A 16,896-nucleotide genomic window follows, 5' to 3' on the forward strand; every position below is an offset into this window, starting at 1 on the left:
TTCTCTATTTTCTTCAAATAAGCCTTTAAACATATAAAATTTCCCCTTATTACTGCTTTAGCTGCATCTCACAGATTTTGGTATGATGTCTCATCATTGTCATTATCTTGGGCAAAATTATTAATTGTTTCTATAATTTGCTGTTTCACCCAGTCATTCTTTAAGATGAGATTCTTCATTTTCCAATTACTTTTTGGTCTAATTACCCCTAACTTTTTACTGAAAGTAGCTTTTATTGCATTGTGATCTGAGAAGAAGGCATTTATTATTTCTGCCTTCCTACATTTAATTTTGAGATCTTTATATCCTAATATATGGTCAATTTTTGTATAGGATCCATGAACTGCTGAGAAGAAAGTATATTCCTTTCTATTGCCATTCAGTTTTCTCCAAAGGTCTATCATACCTAGTTTTTCTAATGTTCTATTTACTTTTTTAATTTCTTTCTTATTTGTTTTGTGGTTTGATTTGTCTAAATCTGAGAGTGCAAGGTTGAGATCTCCTACTATTATAGTTTTACTGTCTATTTCTTCTTGCAATTCTCTTAACTTTTCCTTTAGAAAGTTAGATGCTATACCACTTGGTGCATATATGCTTAGTATTGATATGGCTTCATTATTTATGCTACCTTTCAGCAGGATATAGTTTCCTTCCTTATCTTTTTTAACTAGATCAACTTCTGCTTTTGCTTGATCTGAGATAAGGATAGCTACCCCTGCTTTTTTGGCTTTACCTGAAGCATAATAGGCTCTGCTCCAACCTTTTACCTTTACTCTGTATGTATCTCCCTGCTTTAAGTGTGTTTCCTGTAGACAACATATTGTAGGGTTCTGATTTTTGATTCAGTCTGCCATCCGTCTCCGTTTGATAGGAGCATTCATCCCATTCACATTTACAGTTAAAATTACTAATTCTGTATTTCCTGCCATCATATTATCCCCAGATTATGCTTTTTCCCTTGACACCCCTGATCCCCTTCCCCAATATTTAATTTATAGATCACACTTGTGATGCGCAGCCCTCCCCTTTTTTAGTATCCTTCCCCCCTCCCTCCAAGTCCCTTCACTTATTCTCCTTTTCCTTTTCCCTTTTCCTCTCCCCCCTTTTAATGAGGTGAGAGAAAATTCTCTGAAAAACAAATATGTCAATTATTTACTCTTTGAGCCTCTTCTGATGAGAGTAAGATTTACACAATGATTCTCCTCCTCACTAAATTCCCTCAGATATGGTGTATTTTCTATGCCTCTTCCTGGGATGTAGTTTCCCTCTTTTTATCATTCCTTCCCCTTTTTCTGAAATGACCTCCTTCCCTTTACTACACCCCCCTTTTTTCTTTTATATCAGTAAAATCAAATTATCCATGAGTACTTTTTATATACGCACAACAGAGTTACAGTTCTCAAGGGTTCTGTGTACCTTTTTCTGTTTCTCTTCAGTCTTGTGGATGTAGATCAAATTTTTTGTTTAAGTCTGGTTTTTTTCTTAGAAACATATAAAATTCCTCTATTTCATTGAATGACCATCTTCTTCCATGGAAAAAGATGTTAAACTTAGCTGGGTAGTTCATTCTTGGTTGCAGTCCTTGATCTTTTGCCTTACGGAATATCAGGTTCCAGGCCCTTCTATCTTTTAATGTGGAGATATTTTACCAATTTTAAAGATGTATGTCGTCAAAGGAAGCGCAATGCTTACTTATTCATGGATACAGAAGGTTCCATGTTATGCAAACTAAGCAAGTTCAAAAGCTGGGTTACAGTAACATTACCAAACTGTCATTTATATTAGATGTAGATGTGATATTGTCTGGACAAAGAAGGAATGGTCATATAAGTAGGAAGAGAACCAGGAAAGAGTGGGGTCCTGAAAATCTAGAGAGAAGAGATTATCTAAGAGGACAGAGTGATCAATAGTGTCAGAGGTTGCAGAAATCAAGAAGAATGAGGATTGAGGATTTTGTAGTTAAGAAATTATTAATAATGTTGAAGAGCACTATTTCAATGTAATGACAAAGTATATGCCAGATTGTAAGGAGTTAAGAACAGAGTGAGAAAAGAAAAAGTGGAGGCATTTATTGTAGCTGGCTTTTTCAAGAAGTTTAACTACAAAGATGAGAAGTGATATAAGATGTTATCAGGGATCAAGTTTTTTCAGGATAGAGATGTGGATGTGTTTTTAGGCAATCAGAAATAAGGCTGTAGAAAGAGAGGAATTAAAAATAAATGAAAGAATGGGAATGGCAGAGGGAGTAATCTGTTGGAGGAGACAGAATGGAATGGAATTCTTGAACAATTAGAGGGGTTAGCCTTGGTAAGGAGTAAGGCCACTTTATCATATAAGACAGAGGTGAAGGAGAAGGGAATGTCAAAAAGAATTTGAGTGACAGAAGATGAAGGGAAGAGAACAGAGTTAATTTTAAAAGGCCTTAATTTTTCATAAAATATGAGGCAAGTTTCTAAGCTGATGGAATAGAGAGAGGGAAAGCCATGGGAAATTTAAGGAGGGAGGAAAAGGTTTGGAAGTGTCACTATGGAGAATGAGACAATGAGATCATGAGAGATATAGTAGTATTTCTAATAGCTGTGAGGACCCTATTGAGATTTTGTAACATAAATTTATAGTGGGCCCTATCAGAAAGGTTGCATTATTTTCTCTACTTCCATTCAGCAGCAAACATGCAAAGGCAACAAATGGTAGAACAGATCCAAAACTAAGTTGTAAAGACTGATCATAATCAACAATGTAACAAACCTAGAGGCTCAAGAGGGTGGTATAAAGTTGAATTGGTTCTCAGGAGGCTGAGATGGAAAGAAGAGAAGAGCAAGGCTGGAGCAGGGAAATGGCTTGGGAGAGAACTGAGATCACGAATTGGAGGTCATTATACAGATGAAGAGTAAGATTTTTCAAGGGAAAGCCGAGTGAGAAGTGAAAAGTCTGTAGATTATGGTTGGATGAAGAGATTTCACAAATTCTTGAACATAGAGGTGGTACATTTGAGGGTGATGTCAAGATCAAGGGCATGACCACGGGTAGCTCCTAATAAGTGAATAGGTTGAGAAACTAAGTGATTAGGGTTTTTGAATTAAGAGTTAATATGTATATTAAAGTCTCCTAGAATAAGGACAGGAATTGAAGAGGAAAAATATTGTGAACCAGATATAAAACTTATTAAGGAAGAAAAAAGTGAACTGGGGTCTATTGACAATGCAACCATGCTTTTGATTGGACAGTAGATATGAGTATTATGAACTTCAAAGACAGAGAGATTGCTTAGTAATAGTGGAAGAGGGAGGACTTGGGAGTGGCAATGGAGAGTACCTTCTTGAAAAGAAAACAGACCTGGAAAATAGATCCAGGAGAGACAATCTGAGAATAACTGGACTCCCTGAAAAATATAATGAAAAAAAGAGCCTGGACACTATTTTCCAGGAAATTATCAAAGAGAACTGTCCAGATGTTTTAGAAACAGAGGGTAAAATAGACATTGAAAGAATTCACCGATCACCTACTGAAAGGGACCCTAAAATCAAAATGCCAAGAAATATGGTGGTCAAGTTCAAAAACCATCAGATGAAGGAAAAAATATTGCAAGCTGCTAGGAAAAATCAATTCAAATATGGAGGAACCACAATAAGGATTACTCAGGATCTACCAGCGTCAACATTAAAGGATCAAAGGGCCTGGAATCTGATATTCCAAAAGGCTAAGGAACTTGGTATGCAGTCAAGAATAACTTACCTAGCAAAAATGAGCATCTTTTTTCAGGAAAGAAGATGGACATTCAATGAAATAAATAAATTCCATCTATTCTTGATGAAAAAAAAGTAGATCTAAACAAAAAGTTTGATCTCTAAATACAGAATTCAAGAGATTTCTAAAAAGCTAAAAAGAAATCTTGGGAACTATATTTCTGCCATAAAGATATATAAAGAACATATGTATAATTTGTCCTAGAAACCAGAGGTGGAAACAGGCAAAGGTAACCTATTATATCTGAGAGAAAGAATGGAGGGGGTGTACCATATTCCCATTAGAATTGGCTTAAAGAGAAAAATATAGATATATTTGATTTATGGTGAACCTCCTTCCACTTCATTGAAAAGTGGGAGAGGAAAAGTGAAAAGGGAAGGAGTAAGCTAAGCAGAAGGGAATACAGAAATTGTGATGTAAAGGGGTAAAATAGAAGGAGAAAATCTAAGGTGGGCGAGGGATACTAAAAAGGGAAGGCTGTGAGAAGCAAGTGGTGCTCACAAGTTTAATATTAGGGAGGGGGGTAAGATGGAAGGAAAGGAGAAAAGCATAATCAGGGGTTAACATGATTAGTAATTTTAACCATAAATGTTAGTGAGGTAAACTCCCCCATAAAGAGGAAGCAGTTAGCAGAATCCTATAATATGTTGTTTACAGGAAACATACCTGAAACAGGGTGATACATGTGATACATACAGAATAAATATAAAAGGTTGGAGCAGAATCTACTATGCTTAAGGTGAAGCCAAAAAAGCAGGGGGAGCCATCCTCATCTCAGATCAAGCAAAAGCAAAAATTGATCTAATTAAAAGAGATAAGGAAGGGAACTATATCTTGCTAAAGGGTAGCATAGATAATGAAGCAGTATCAATATTAAACATATACCCACCAAGTAGTGCAGCATCTAAATTCTTAAAAGAGAAATTAAGAGAGCTGCAAGAAGAAATAGACAGCAAAATTATAATAGTGGAAAATCTCAACATTGCACTCTCAGAATTAGATAAATCAAATCACAAAATAAATAAGTAAGAAGTCAAAGAGGTAAATAGAAGACTAGAAAAGTTTGATATGATATATCTTTGGAGAAAACTAAATGGAGACAGAAAGGAGTACACTTTCTTCACAGCAGTTCATGGAACCTATACAAAAATTGACCATATACTAGGACATAAAAACCTCAAAATCAAATGCAGTAAGGCAGAAATAGTAAATGCATCCTTTTCAGACCACGATGCAATGAAAATTACATTCAATAAAAAGCCAGGGGAAAATAGAACAAAAAAAAAATTGGAAACTAAATAATCTCATACTAAAGAATGACTGAGTGAAACAGCAAATTATAGGCATAATTAATAACTTCACCCAAGAAAATGACAATAATGAGACATCATACCAAAATGTGTGGGATTCAGCCAAAGCAGTAATAAGGGGAAATTTTATATCTCTAGAGGCCTACTTGCACAAAATAGAGAAAGAGAAGGTCAATGAATTGAGCTTACAACTAAAAATGCTGGAAAAGGAACAAATTAAAAAACCCGGACAAACATGAAACTTGAAATTCTAAAAATAAAAGGAGAGATTAATAAAATTGAAAGTAAAAAAACTAATGAATTAATAAAACTGAGTTGGTTCTATGAAAAAACCAACAAAATAGATAAATTCTTAGTAAATCTGATTTAAAAAAGGAAAGAGGAAAATCAAATTGTTAGTCTTAAAAATGAAAAGGGAGAACTCGCCACTAATGAAGAGGAAATTAGAACAATAATTAGGAGTTACTTTGCCAAACTTTATGCCAATAAATTCGATAACTTAAGTGAAATAGAAGAATACCTTCAAAAACATAGCTTGCCCAGAATAACAGAGGAAGAAGTAAATAGTCTATATAGTCCCATTTCAGAAAAAGAAATAGAACAAGCTATTAACTAACTCCCTTAAAAAAATCCCCAGGAACAGATGGATTTACATGTGAATTCTACCAAACATTTAAAGAACAATTAACTCCATAAACTATTTGAAAAAATAGGGATTGAAGGAGTCCTACCAAATTCCTTCTATGGCATAGACATGGTACTGATACCTAAACCAGATAGGTTGAAAACAGAGAAAGAAAATTATAGACCAATCTCCCTAATGAATATTGATGCTAAAATCTTAAATAAAATATTAGCAAAAAGACTACAGAAAATCATCCCCAGGATAATACACTATGACCAAGTGGGATTTATGCTAGGAATGCAGGGCGGGTTCAATATTAGGAAAACTATTAGCATAATCAACTATATCAATAACCAAATTAACAATTCATAACTTTAGCAAAGTTGCAGGATACAAAATAAATCCACATAAATCCTCAGCATTTTTATACATTACCAACAAAATCCAACAGCAAGAGATACAAACAGAAATTCCATTCAAAATAACTGTCGATAGTATAAAATACTTGGGAATCTATCTACCAAAGGAAACTCAGGAATTATATGAGCAAAATTACAAAACACTTGTCACAAAAATAAAGTCAGATTTAAATAATTGGAAAGACATTAAGTGCTCTTGGATAGGTTGAGCAAGTATAATAAAGATGGCAATACTCCCTAAACTAATCTATTTATTCAGTCCTATACCAATCAGACTCCCAAGAAATTATTTTAATGACCTAGAAAAAATAATAACAAAATTTATATGGAAGAACAAAAGATAGAGAATTGCAAGGGAATTAATGAAAAAAAAATCTAATGAAGGTGGCCTAGCTATATCTGATCTAAAACTATATTACTATATTATAAAGCAGCAGTCACCAAAACCACTTGGTATTGGCTAAGAAATAGAGTAGTTGATCAGTTGAATAAGTTAGGTTCACAGAACAAAAAATCAATAACTATAGCAATTTAGTGTTTGACAAACCCAAAGATCCCAACTTTTGGGATAATAATTCATTATTTGACAAAAACTGCTGAGAAAACTGGAAATTAATATGGCAGAAATTAGGCATGGACCCACACTTAACACCACATACCAAGATAAGATCAAAATGGGTCCATGATATAGGCATAAAGAATGAGATCACAAATAAATTAGAAGAACATAGGATAGTTTACCTCTCAGACTTGAGGAGGAGGAAGGAATTTGTGACCAAAGGAGAAATAGAGATCATTAATGATCACAAAATAGAAAATTTTTATTACATCAAATTAAAAACCTTTTGTACAAACAAAATTAATGCAAACAAGATTAGAAGGGAAGTAACAAACTGGGAAAACATTTTTACAGTTAAAGGTTCTGATAAAGGCCTCATCTCCAAAATATACAGAGAATTGACTCTAATTTATAAGAAATCAAGCCATTCTCCAATGGATAAATGGTCAAAGGATATGAACAGACAATTTTCAGATGATGAAATTGAAACTATTTACACTCATATGAAACAATGTTCCAAATCACTCTTGACCAGAGAAATGCAAATTAATACAACTCTGAGATACTACACTCCTGTCAGATTGGCTAAGATGACAAGAAAAAATAATGATGAATGTTAGAGGAGATGTGGGAAAACTGGGACACTGATGCATTGTTGGTAGAGTTGTGAAAGAATCCAACCATTCTGGAGAGCAATCTGGAATTATGCGCCAAAAGTTATCAAACTGTGCATACCCTTTGATCCAGCAGTGCTACTACTGGGCTTAAATCCCAAGGAAATACTAAAGAAGGGAAAGGGACCTGTATGTGCCAAAATGTTTGTGGCAGCCCTTTTTGTAGTGGCTAGAAACTAGAAAATGAATGGATACTCATCAATTAGAAAATGGTTGGGTAAATTATGGTATATGAATGTTATGGAATATTATTGTTCTGTAAGAAATGACCAGCAGGATGAATACAGAGAGGCTTGGAGAGACTTATATGAACTGATACTGAGTGATATGAGCAGAATCAGGAGATCATTATGCACCTCAACAACAATACTGTATGAGTATGTATTCTGATGGAAGTGGATATCTTCAACAAAGAGAAGATCTAATTCAAATCCAATTGATCAATGATTGATAGAATCAGCTACACCCAGAGAAGGAACACTGGGAAATGAATGTAAGCTGTTTGCATTTTTGTTTTTCTTCCCAGGTTATTTTTACCTTCTGAATCCAATTCTTCCTGTGCAACAAAAAAATTTAGTTCTGCACACACATATTGCTTCTAGGATATACTATAACATATTTAACATGTATGGGAATGCCTGCCATCTAGGGGAGGGGGTGAAGAGAAGGAGGGGAAAATTCAGAACAGAAGACAGTGCAAGGGATAAAGTGGTTAAAAAACAAAACAAAACAAAAAAAAAAACCTACCCATGCATATGTATTGTCAAAAAAAAAAAATGTTATAGGGGGCAGCTAGGTGGCTCAGTAGATTGAGCAATAGCCCTGAAATCAGGAGGACCTGAATCTGGTCTCAGACACTTAACACTTCCTAGCTGTGTGACCCTGGGCAAGTCACTTAACCTCAGCCTCAAAAAAGGGGAAAAAAGTTATAATTATAAAATTAATTTAAAAAAGAAAAGCTACTGAAAAAAAAAAAAAAGAGGAAAACAATTAAAAGTCCTTCTTAAAAATCCTCTACTACCCTGGTATTCATTAGCTATCCAGTCATACAAATATATGAAGAAGTGCCTATGTCTTTAACTATAATTAATACTGACAATATTGAAACATATCTTAAAAAGGAACAATGTATAGCTCAAGGAATAATCATTCCATCTGAACTTACAATTAAAACCAAATGTAATAATTGTGAATTAGCCCCACAGATGAATCCAAATTCAAAGGCCATTATACAAACATATTTTATGAAGGCTATCACACTCAGTCAGCCAATACTAATCCTTACTTTGAATAAGCAAAAGTTTGAAGGATTAAACAATAGAGTGGTAGAGATAGGAGACAGTAAGGAGACTTTGATGTCCGCTGAACCGGTAAATTGGCAAAAAAATGGAAAGACAAGAATCATTTTTCCTTTAATAATAAATGGCTTATATGTTAACTTATGGGGTAGGGATATATTGCATCAATTAGGGATGAAAATTACCACAGATTTTTAGAAGGAGTCATTGCTACTGCAGCTTCCACCACTCTAAAAATGACTTAGATTACCAACACACCAGCAATGGACCCTGTCTAAAGAGAAAGCAGCCGCTCTACAATAATTAGTACAAGAACAATTAGAATTAGGACATCTTGAGGAAACAAAGAACCCATAGAACTCTCCTGTACTTGTTATAAAGTAAAAATCTGATAAAGGAGAATATTAACAGATTTGAGACAAGTAAACTCTGTAATGGGCCAGAACTCTGGAGAAACATACTTAGGCAAGGATTCTTACAACAAAATGTTAACTCAGTGGAATAGGTAAGACAATGGTTATCTAGTTTAGCATGGTGATTAATAGTTCTCTAGTTCAGTATATGTACTTAGTACTTAATATAGTTCTACAATATTCACACCTATGATGATGTCATTATAATAGAGTATAGAAGCTGACAAACAGCCAGAGACATTCATTCTATCTCTCAACTCTGTGATGGCTGACGGCTGGAGCACAAGCCCTCTTACTCAGAGAGAGAGAGCCATTCCATCTCCCACCACTATGGAAGACTAGAACATGCTCAGGGAAGACAGTGGTTTGGAGGCTGGAGCACAAGCTCTTGGGCTGAGACCTATTTCAAGATAGAGACCATCTTGGTGGTCCTGTCTCCTCCACAGAAACCAAGACATATTCTAGAGGACCTCCAGAAAGCTGACCCGGGCCCCAGGCAAAGCAACTAGACTGTGAAGGAGATAATAATGAATATGGACTTTATCCCTGGCTATTCTCATGGTGATTACTCTGCTGAAAAGAAGGCTGATCCAAAGACCTCCAGAAAACCAACAAGAACACTGCAAAACTCAATTTTAAAAGACATGGGTTTGGGGGCGGAGCCAAGATAGTGGAGAAGATACATGCGAATTTGTAAGCTCCCTTCTCTCATTACCAATTAGTTAAATCAGCCTCAAAAATAACACTAGACTAATAGAAACCACAAGGATTAAAAGCACAACTTACCAGCTGAAGAGAATCTGGAATTTCAACAAAAAAGGTCAGTTCCAAGGGGAGGAAGAAAAAAGGCCAGCACAGACAAAGCTAGGTGCTAGCACACTGTGCCGATCGGGCTGGGGAGAACTCTGGGATCAGAGAAGCCACTGAGATAGAAGAATCTGACACAGGCAGTTCAGAAGAGAAATCAAGCCACTTTAAAATATAAAGCCAGATCCTAGAACCACCCCAATCCAGAAGTGACCTAACAGATCTCGGCACAGCTGTGAAGCCACCTTCTGCTGTCCGGAGCTTCACCTTGGCGTAGTTAAGAGCCTGAACAGCAGGGACACAGCCTGAGGCAACATCTAATCCACATAGTGCCGGGCTTAGCCTGAGGCTGTGGAACTCTAGCAGCAGGGGAATTCCCAGAGAAGCAGAACCTTTGAAATAGGGACCATGGTTTCCGGGCAGACACTTCCAGTTTGAGCACAGGAGCTTTTCATGTCAGCTGCTGATATCCACGCCCCATGGGACACATTGGCTGGGCTTTGTGTCGCTTTTACTGTTCAGTCTTAAACCTCAAGGCAGTGGCTAGGCCACACAGTGGGGTCCTTCACTGGGCAACTCTCACAGTGCATTTCCGGGGAGGGGGAGGGGAATTCTCTCCCAGAGCTCTCTCTTAGCTCAGGCACAGGAGCAGCTGCATCCATCCAGTCTGGGAGGAAGCTGGTAAATAAATAAATAAATAAACTTCTTACCCCAACAGATTTTTAACAATAAATAAAAAGCTGAAGAGAACTATTGATACCTTCTACACAGAGAAAGAGCGGGTCTCCAACCCCGAGAAAGTTAACAGCAGAGAGTCAGCAGATAACAGCCTAAAGGGGAACAATACCTGCCTCCCATCACATAACTCTTTCCTAGAAGAGACTATTAAAAAGTTAAGAGAGTTTGAAGAAAAATGGGTAAAGGAAAGAGAAGCGATGATAGAGAATAACAACGTCCTGAAATTTGAGTTGGAAAAAATAAAGAATTCACAGGAGGGAAACAAAATTTGTAAATTAGAAAAGGTTAAAAAATCACAGGAAAGAAGGATTTCTGAATTGGAAAAGATAAAAAATTCTCAAGAAAGTAGGATTTATGAATTGGAAAAAGAAAATAACTCTCTAAAAAATTTAGGGAAATGGAAAAAAATTCAATAGAGCAAAATAATTCATTTAAAAACTCAATTGGGCACATACAAAAAGAACTAAAAACTGTGAATGAAGAAAATAACTCCTTAAAAATCAGGATGGAACAAATAGAAATGAATGATTCATTGAGAAGCCAAGAATCAGCTAAACAAAGCAAACAAAAAAAAAAAAAAAAAAAGAAAGAAAGAAAGAAAAGAAAAGAAAAGAAATAAAAGCTGGAAAATAATGTCAAATATTTACTGGGAAAATCTATAGACCTGGAAAATAGATCTAGGAGAGATAATCTGAGGATCATTGGACTTCCTGAAAACTATGATCAAAAAAATAGCCTAGATTCTATTTTATAGGAAATCATCAAAGAGAACTGTCTAGAGATAATAGAAACAGAAGGAAAATAAGCATTGAAAGAATTTATCGAACACCTTCTGAAAAAGACCCTAAAAAAAGACCTCCACAAAACATTGTGGCTAAGCTGCAGAACTACCAAACAATGGAAAAAATATTGCAAGCAGCTAGAAAAGAACAATTCAAATATCAAGGGGCCACAATAAGTGTCACTCAAGATCTGGCTGCCTCCACATCAAAAGATCAAAGGGGCTGGAACCTGATATTCCGAAAGGCAAAAGATCAAGGATTGCGACCAAAAATAAACTACCCAGCTAACTTTAGCATTTTCTTCCATGGAAGAAGATGGTCATTTAATGAAACAGAGGACTTCCATTTGTTTCTAAGAAAAAAACCAGCCTTGAACAAAAAATTTGATCTACATCCACAAGAATCAAGAGAAGCATAAAAAGGTAAAAAGAACTCTTGAGAACTATATCTCTGTTGTGGATATTCAGAAAGTCTGCATGGATAATTTGATTTTACCGATATTAAAAAAAAGGGGGGAGTAGTAAAGGGAAGGAGGTAGTATCAGAAAAAGGGGAAGGAGTGATAAAAAAGAGGGAAACTACATCCCAGGAAAAGGCATAGAAAATATACCACATCTGAGGGAATTTAGAGAGGGGGAGAAACATTGTGTGAATCTTACTCTCATCAGAGTAGGCTCAAAGAGTAAATAATTGACATATTTGTTTTTCAGAGAATTCTCTCTCACCTCATTAAAAGGGGGGAGAGGAAAAGGGAAAAGAAAAGAGGAATAAGGGAAGGGTACAAGAAAAGGGAAGGGACTTGGAAGGAGGGGGGAGGGATACTAAAAAGGGAGGGCTGTGCATCACAAGCGTGATCTATAAATTAAATATTGGGGAAGGGGATCAGGGGTGTCAAGGGAAAAAAGCATAATCTGGGGATAATGTGATGGCAGGAAATACAGAATTAGTAATTTTAACTGTAAATGTGAATGGGATGAACTCTCCCATCAAATGGAAACGGATAGCAGACTGGATCAAAAGTCAGAACCCTACAATATAGTATTTTCAGGAAACACACTTAAAGCAGAGAGATACATACAGAGTAAAGGTAAAAGGTTGGAGCAGAGCCTATTATGCTTCAGGTAAAGCCAAAAAAGCAAGGGTAGCCATCCTTATCTCAGATCATGCAAAAGCAGAAATTGATCTAATTAAAAGAGATAAGGAAGGAAACTATATCCTGCTAAAAGGTAGCATAAACAATGAAGCCATATCAATACTAAACATATATGCACCAAGTGGTATAGCATCTAACTTTCTAAAGGAAAAGTTAAGAGAATTGCAAGAAGAAATAGACAGTAAAACTATAAGTGGGAGATCTCAACCTTGCACTCCCAGATTTAGACAAATCAAACCACAAAACAAATAAGAAAGAAATTTAAAAACTAGGTATGATAGACCTTTGGAGAAAACTGAATAGTGCTAGAAAGGAATATACTTTCTTCTCAGCAGTTCATGGAACCTATACAAAAATTGACCATATATTAAGACATAAAGATCTCAAAATTAAATGCAGGAAGGCAGAAATAATAAATGCCTTCTTCTCAGATCACAATGCAATAAAAACTACATTCAATAAGAAGTTAGGGGTAAATAGACCACAAAGTAATTGGAAACTGAATAATATCATCTTAAAGAATGACTGGGTAAAACAGCAAATTATAGAAACAATTAATAATTTCACCCAGGATAATGACAATGATGAGACATCATACCGAAATCTGTGGGATGCAGCTAAAACGGTAATAAGAGGAAAATTTATATCTTTAGAGGCTTAATTGAACAAAATAGAGAAAGAGAAGATTAATGAATTGGGCCTGCAACTTAAAAGCTAGAAAAAGACCAAATTAAAAACCCCCAACCAAAACTCAAACTTGAAATACTAAAATTAAAAGGAGAAATCAATAATATTGAAAGTAAAAAAAAAAAAAAACTATTGAATTAATAAATAAAACAAAGAGTTGGTTTTATGAAAAAAGTCGATAATAAACCTTTGGTAAATCTGATCAGAAAAAGGAAAGAGGAAAATCAAATTGTTAGTCTTACAAATGAAAAGGGGGATCTTTCCACCAATGAAGAGGAAATTAGAGAAATAATAAAGAGTTACTTTGCGCAACTTTTTGCCAATATATTTGATAACTTAAGTGAAATGAATGACTTCCTCCAAAAATATAGGCTCCCTAGATTAACAGAGGGGGAGATAAATTGCTTAAATAGTCCCATTTCAGAAAAAGAAATAGAACAAGCTATTAATCAACTCCCCAGGAAAAAATCCCCAGGACCAGATGGATTCACATGTGAATTCTACCAAACATTTAAAGAACAACTAGCCCCAATGTTATATAAACTATTTGAAAAAATAGGGGATGAAGGGGTCCTGCCAAACTCCTTTTATGATACAGACATGGTACTGATACCTAAACCAGGTCAATTGAAAACTGATAAAAGAAAACTATAGACCAATTTCCTTAATGAATATTGATGCTAAAATCTTAAATAAGATATTAGCAAAAAGACTTCAGAAAATCATCCTCAGGATAATATACTATGATCAAGTAGGATTTATACCAAGAAGGCTGGTTTAATATTAGCAAAACTATTAGTATAATTGACCATATTAATAATCAAATTAATAAAAACCATATGATCATCTCAATAGATGCAGAAAAAGCATTTGATAAAATCCAACATCCATTCCTACTAAAAACACTTGAGAGTATAGGAATAAATGGACTATTTCTTAGAATAATCAGGAGCATATATTTACGACCATCAGTAAGCATAATATGCAATGGAGATAAACTGGAACCTTTCCCAGTAAGATAAGGAGTGAAACAAGGTTGTCCACTATCACCATTATTATTCAATATTGTATTAGAAATGCTAGCCTTGGCAATAAGAGTTGAGAAAGAGATTCAAGGAATAAGAGTAGGTAATGAGGAAATCAAACTGTCACTCTTTGCAGATGATATGATGGTATACTTAGAAAACTCCAGAGATTCTAATAATAAGTTATTAGAAATAATTCACAACTTTAGCAAAGTTGCTAGGTACAAAATAAATCCACATAAATCCTCAGCATTTTTATACATCACCAATAAATTGCAACAACAAGAGACACAAAGAGAAATTCCATTCCAAACAAATGTTGAGAGCATAAAATATTTGGGAATCCATCTACCAAAGAAAAATCAGGAATTATATGAACAAAATTACAAGGCACTTGTCACAAAAATAAAGTCAGATTTAAATAATTGGAAAGACATCCAGTGCTCGTGGATAGGTAGAGCGAATATAATAAAGATGACAATACTCCCCAAATTAATCTATTTATTTAGTGCTATACCAATCAGACTCCTAAGAAACTATTTTAGTGACCTAGAAAAAATAACAACAAAGTTCATATGGAAGAATAAAAGGTCGATAATTTCAAGGGAATTAATGAAAAAAAAAAGTCAGATGAAGGTGGTCTAGGTATACCTGATCTAAAGCTATATTTTATATAGCAGCAGTCACCAAAACCATTTGGTACTGGCTAAGAAATATTCCAGTTGATCAGTGGAACAGATTAGGTACAAAGGACAAAAATGGGTACAACTATAGCAATCTAGTGTTTGATAAACCCAAAGATACCAATGTTAGGGATAAAAATTCATTATTTGAAAAAAACTGTTGGGAAAACTGGAAATTAGTATGCCAGAAATTAGATATGAATCCACACTTAACACCATATACCAAGATAAGATCAAAATGGGTCCATGATTTAGGCATAAAGAATGAGAACATAAATAGATTAGAGGAACAGAGGATAGTCTACTCTCAGGCCTGTGGAAGAGGAAGGAATTTATGACTAGAGAAGAACTAGAGATCATTATTGATCACAAAATAGAAGATTTTGATTACTTCAAACTAAAAAGTTTCTGTACAAACAATACTAATGCAAAAAAGATTAGAAGGGAAGTAACAAATTGGGAAAATATTTTTACAGTTAAAGGTTCTGATAAAGGTCTCATTTCCAAAATATATAGAGAATTGATCCTAATTTATAAGAAACCAAATCGTTCTCCAATTGATAAATGGTCAAAGGATATGAATAGACAATTCTCAGGTAATGAAATTGAAACAATATCCACTCATATGAAAGAGTATTCCAAATCACTACTGATCAGAAAAATGCAAATTAAGACAACTCTGAGATATCACTACACACCTGTCAGATTGGCTAAGATGACAGGATCAAATAATGATGAATGTTGGAGAGGATGTGGGAAAACTGGGACACTAATACATTGTTGGTGGAGTTGTGAAAGAATCCAGCTATTCTGGAGAGCAATTTGGAACTATGCCCAACAAGTTATCAAACTTTGATCCCTTTGATCCAGCAGTGCTACTACTGGGCTTATATCCCAAAGAAATACTAAAGAGGGGAAAGGGACCTGTGTGTGCCAAAATGTTTGTAGCAGCTCTTTTCGTAGTGGCTAGAAACTGGAAGATGAATGGATGTCCATCAATTGGAGAATGGTTGGGTAAATTATGGTATATGAAGGCTATGGAATATCATTGCTCTGTAAGAAATGACCAGCAGGATGAATTCAGAAAGGCTTGGAGAGACTTGCATGAACTGATGCTGAGTGAAATTAGCAGAACCAGAAGATCGCTGTACACTTCAGCAACAATACTGTATGAAGATGTATTCTGATGGAAGTGGATATCTTCAACATAAAGAAGATCCAACTCACTTCCAGCTGATCAATGATGGACAGAAACAGCTACACCCAGAGAAAGAACACTGAGAATTGAATGTAAAATATTAGCACTACTGTCTATCTACCCAGGTTACTTATATCTTCGGAATACAATACTTAATGTGCAACAAGAAAATTGGATTTACACACATATTATATCTAGGTTATACTGTAACACATGTAAAATGTATAGGATTGCTTGTCATCTAGGGGAGGGAGTAGAGGGAGGGAGGGGAAAATCTGGAAAAATGAATACAAAGGATAATGTTATAAAAAAAACTACTCATGCATATATACTGTCAAAAAATTATAATTATAAAATTAATTTTAAAAAAAGAAATTGGGAAGGAAGAGAGCATTTCTACACCTGGAAATATATAAAATGATCATCTCCTTTAAAAAAAAAAAAAGACATGTATTCTTTGCAGGCAGGTTTGTCATCTCCAAACATGATCTCCAGGAAATGGCCCTTATGGATAATAGATATTAAACATTGCTTTTATTCTATCCCTCTTCACCATAAATTTGTTTTCTCAGTACCATATTCCCAAAGACCTTTAGGGCAAATGAGCTATGGTAAATGGATGTTACACACATGCATTCATGTTACAGTTGGCATGTATTCAGGCTTTGTAGCTGCATTATTTCAATGAGGGGAAACTGCTTCACCTGGAATAAATCACCTTTTTCACTGTTTTGCCTGTATGATATTCCACACACCATTAAGACTGATAATGTACCTTC

This window comes from Sminthopsis crassicaudata, chromosome 1 (genome assembly GCF_048593235.1).
Source record: "Sminthopsis crassicaudata isolate SCR6 chromosome 1, ASM4859323v1, whole genome shotgun sequence".
Lineage (NCBI taxonomy): Eukaryota > Metazoa > Chordata > Mammalia > Dasyuromorphia > Dasyuridae > Sminthopsis > Sminthopsis crassicaudata.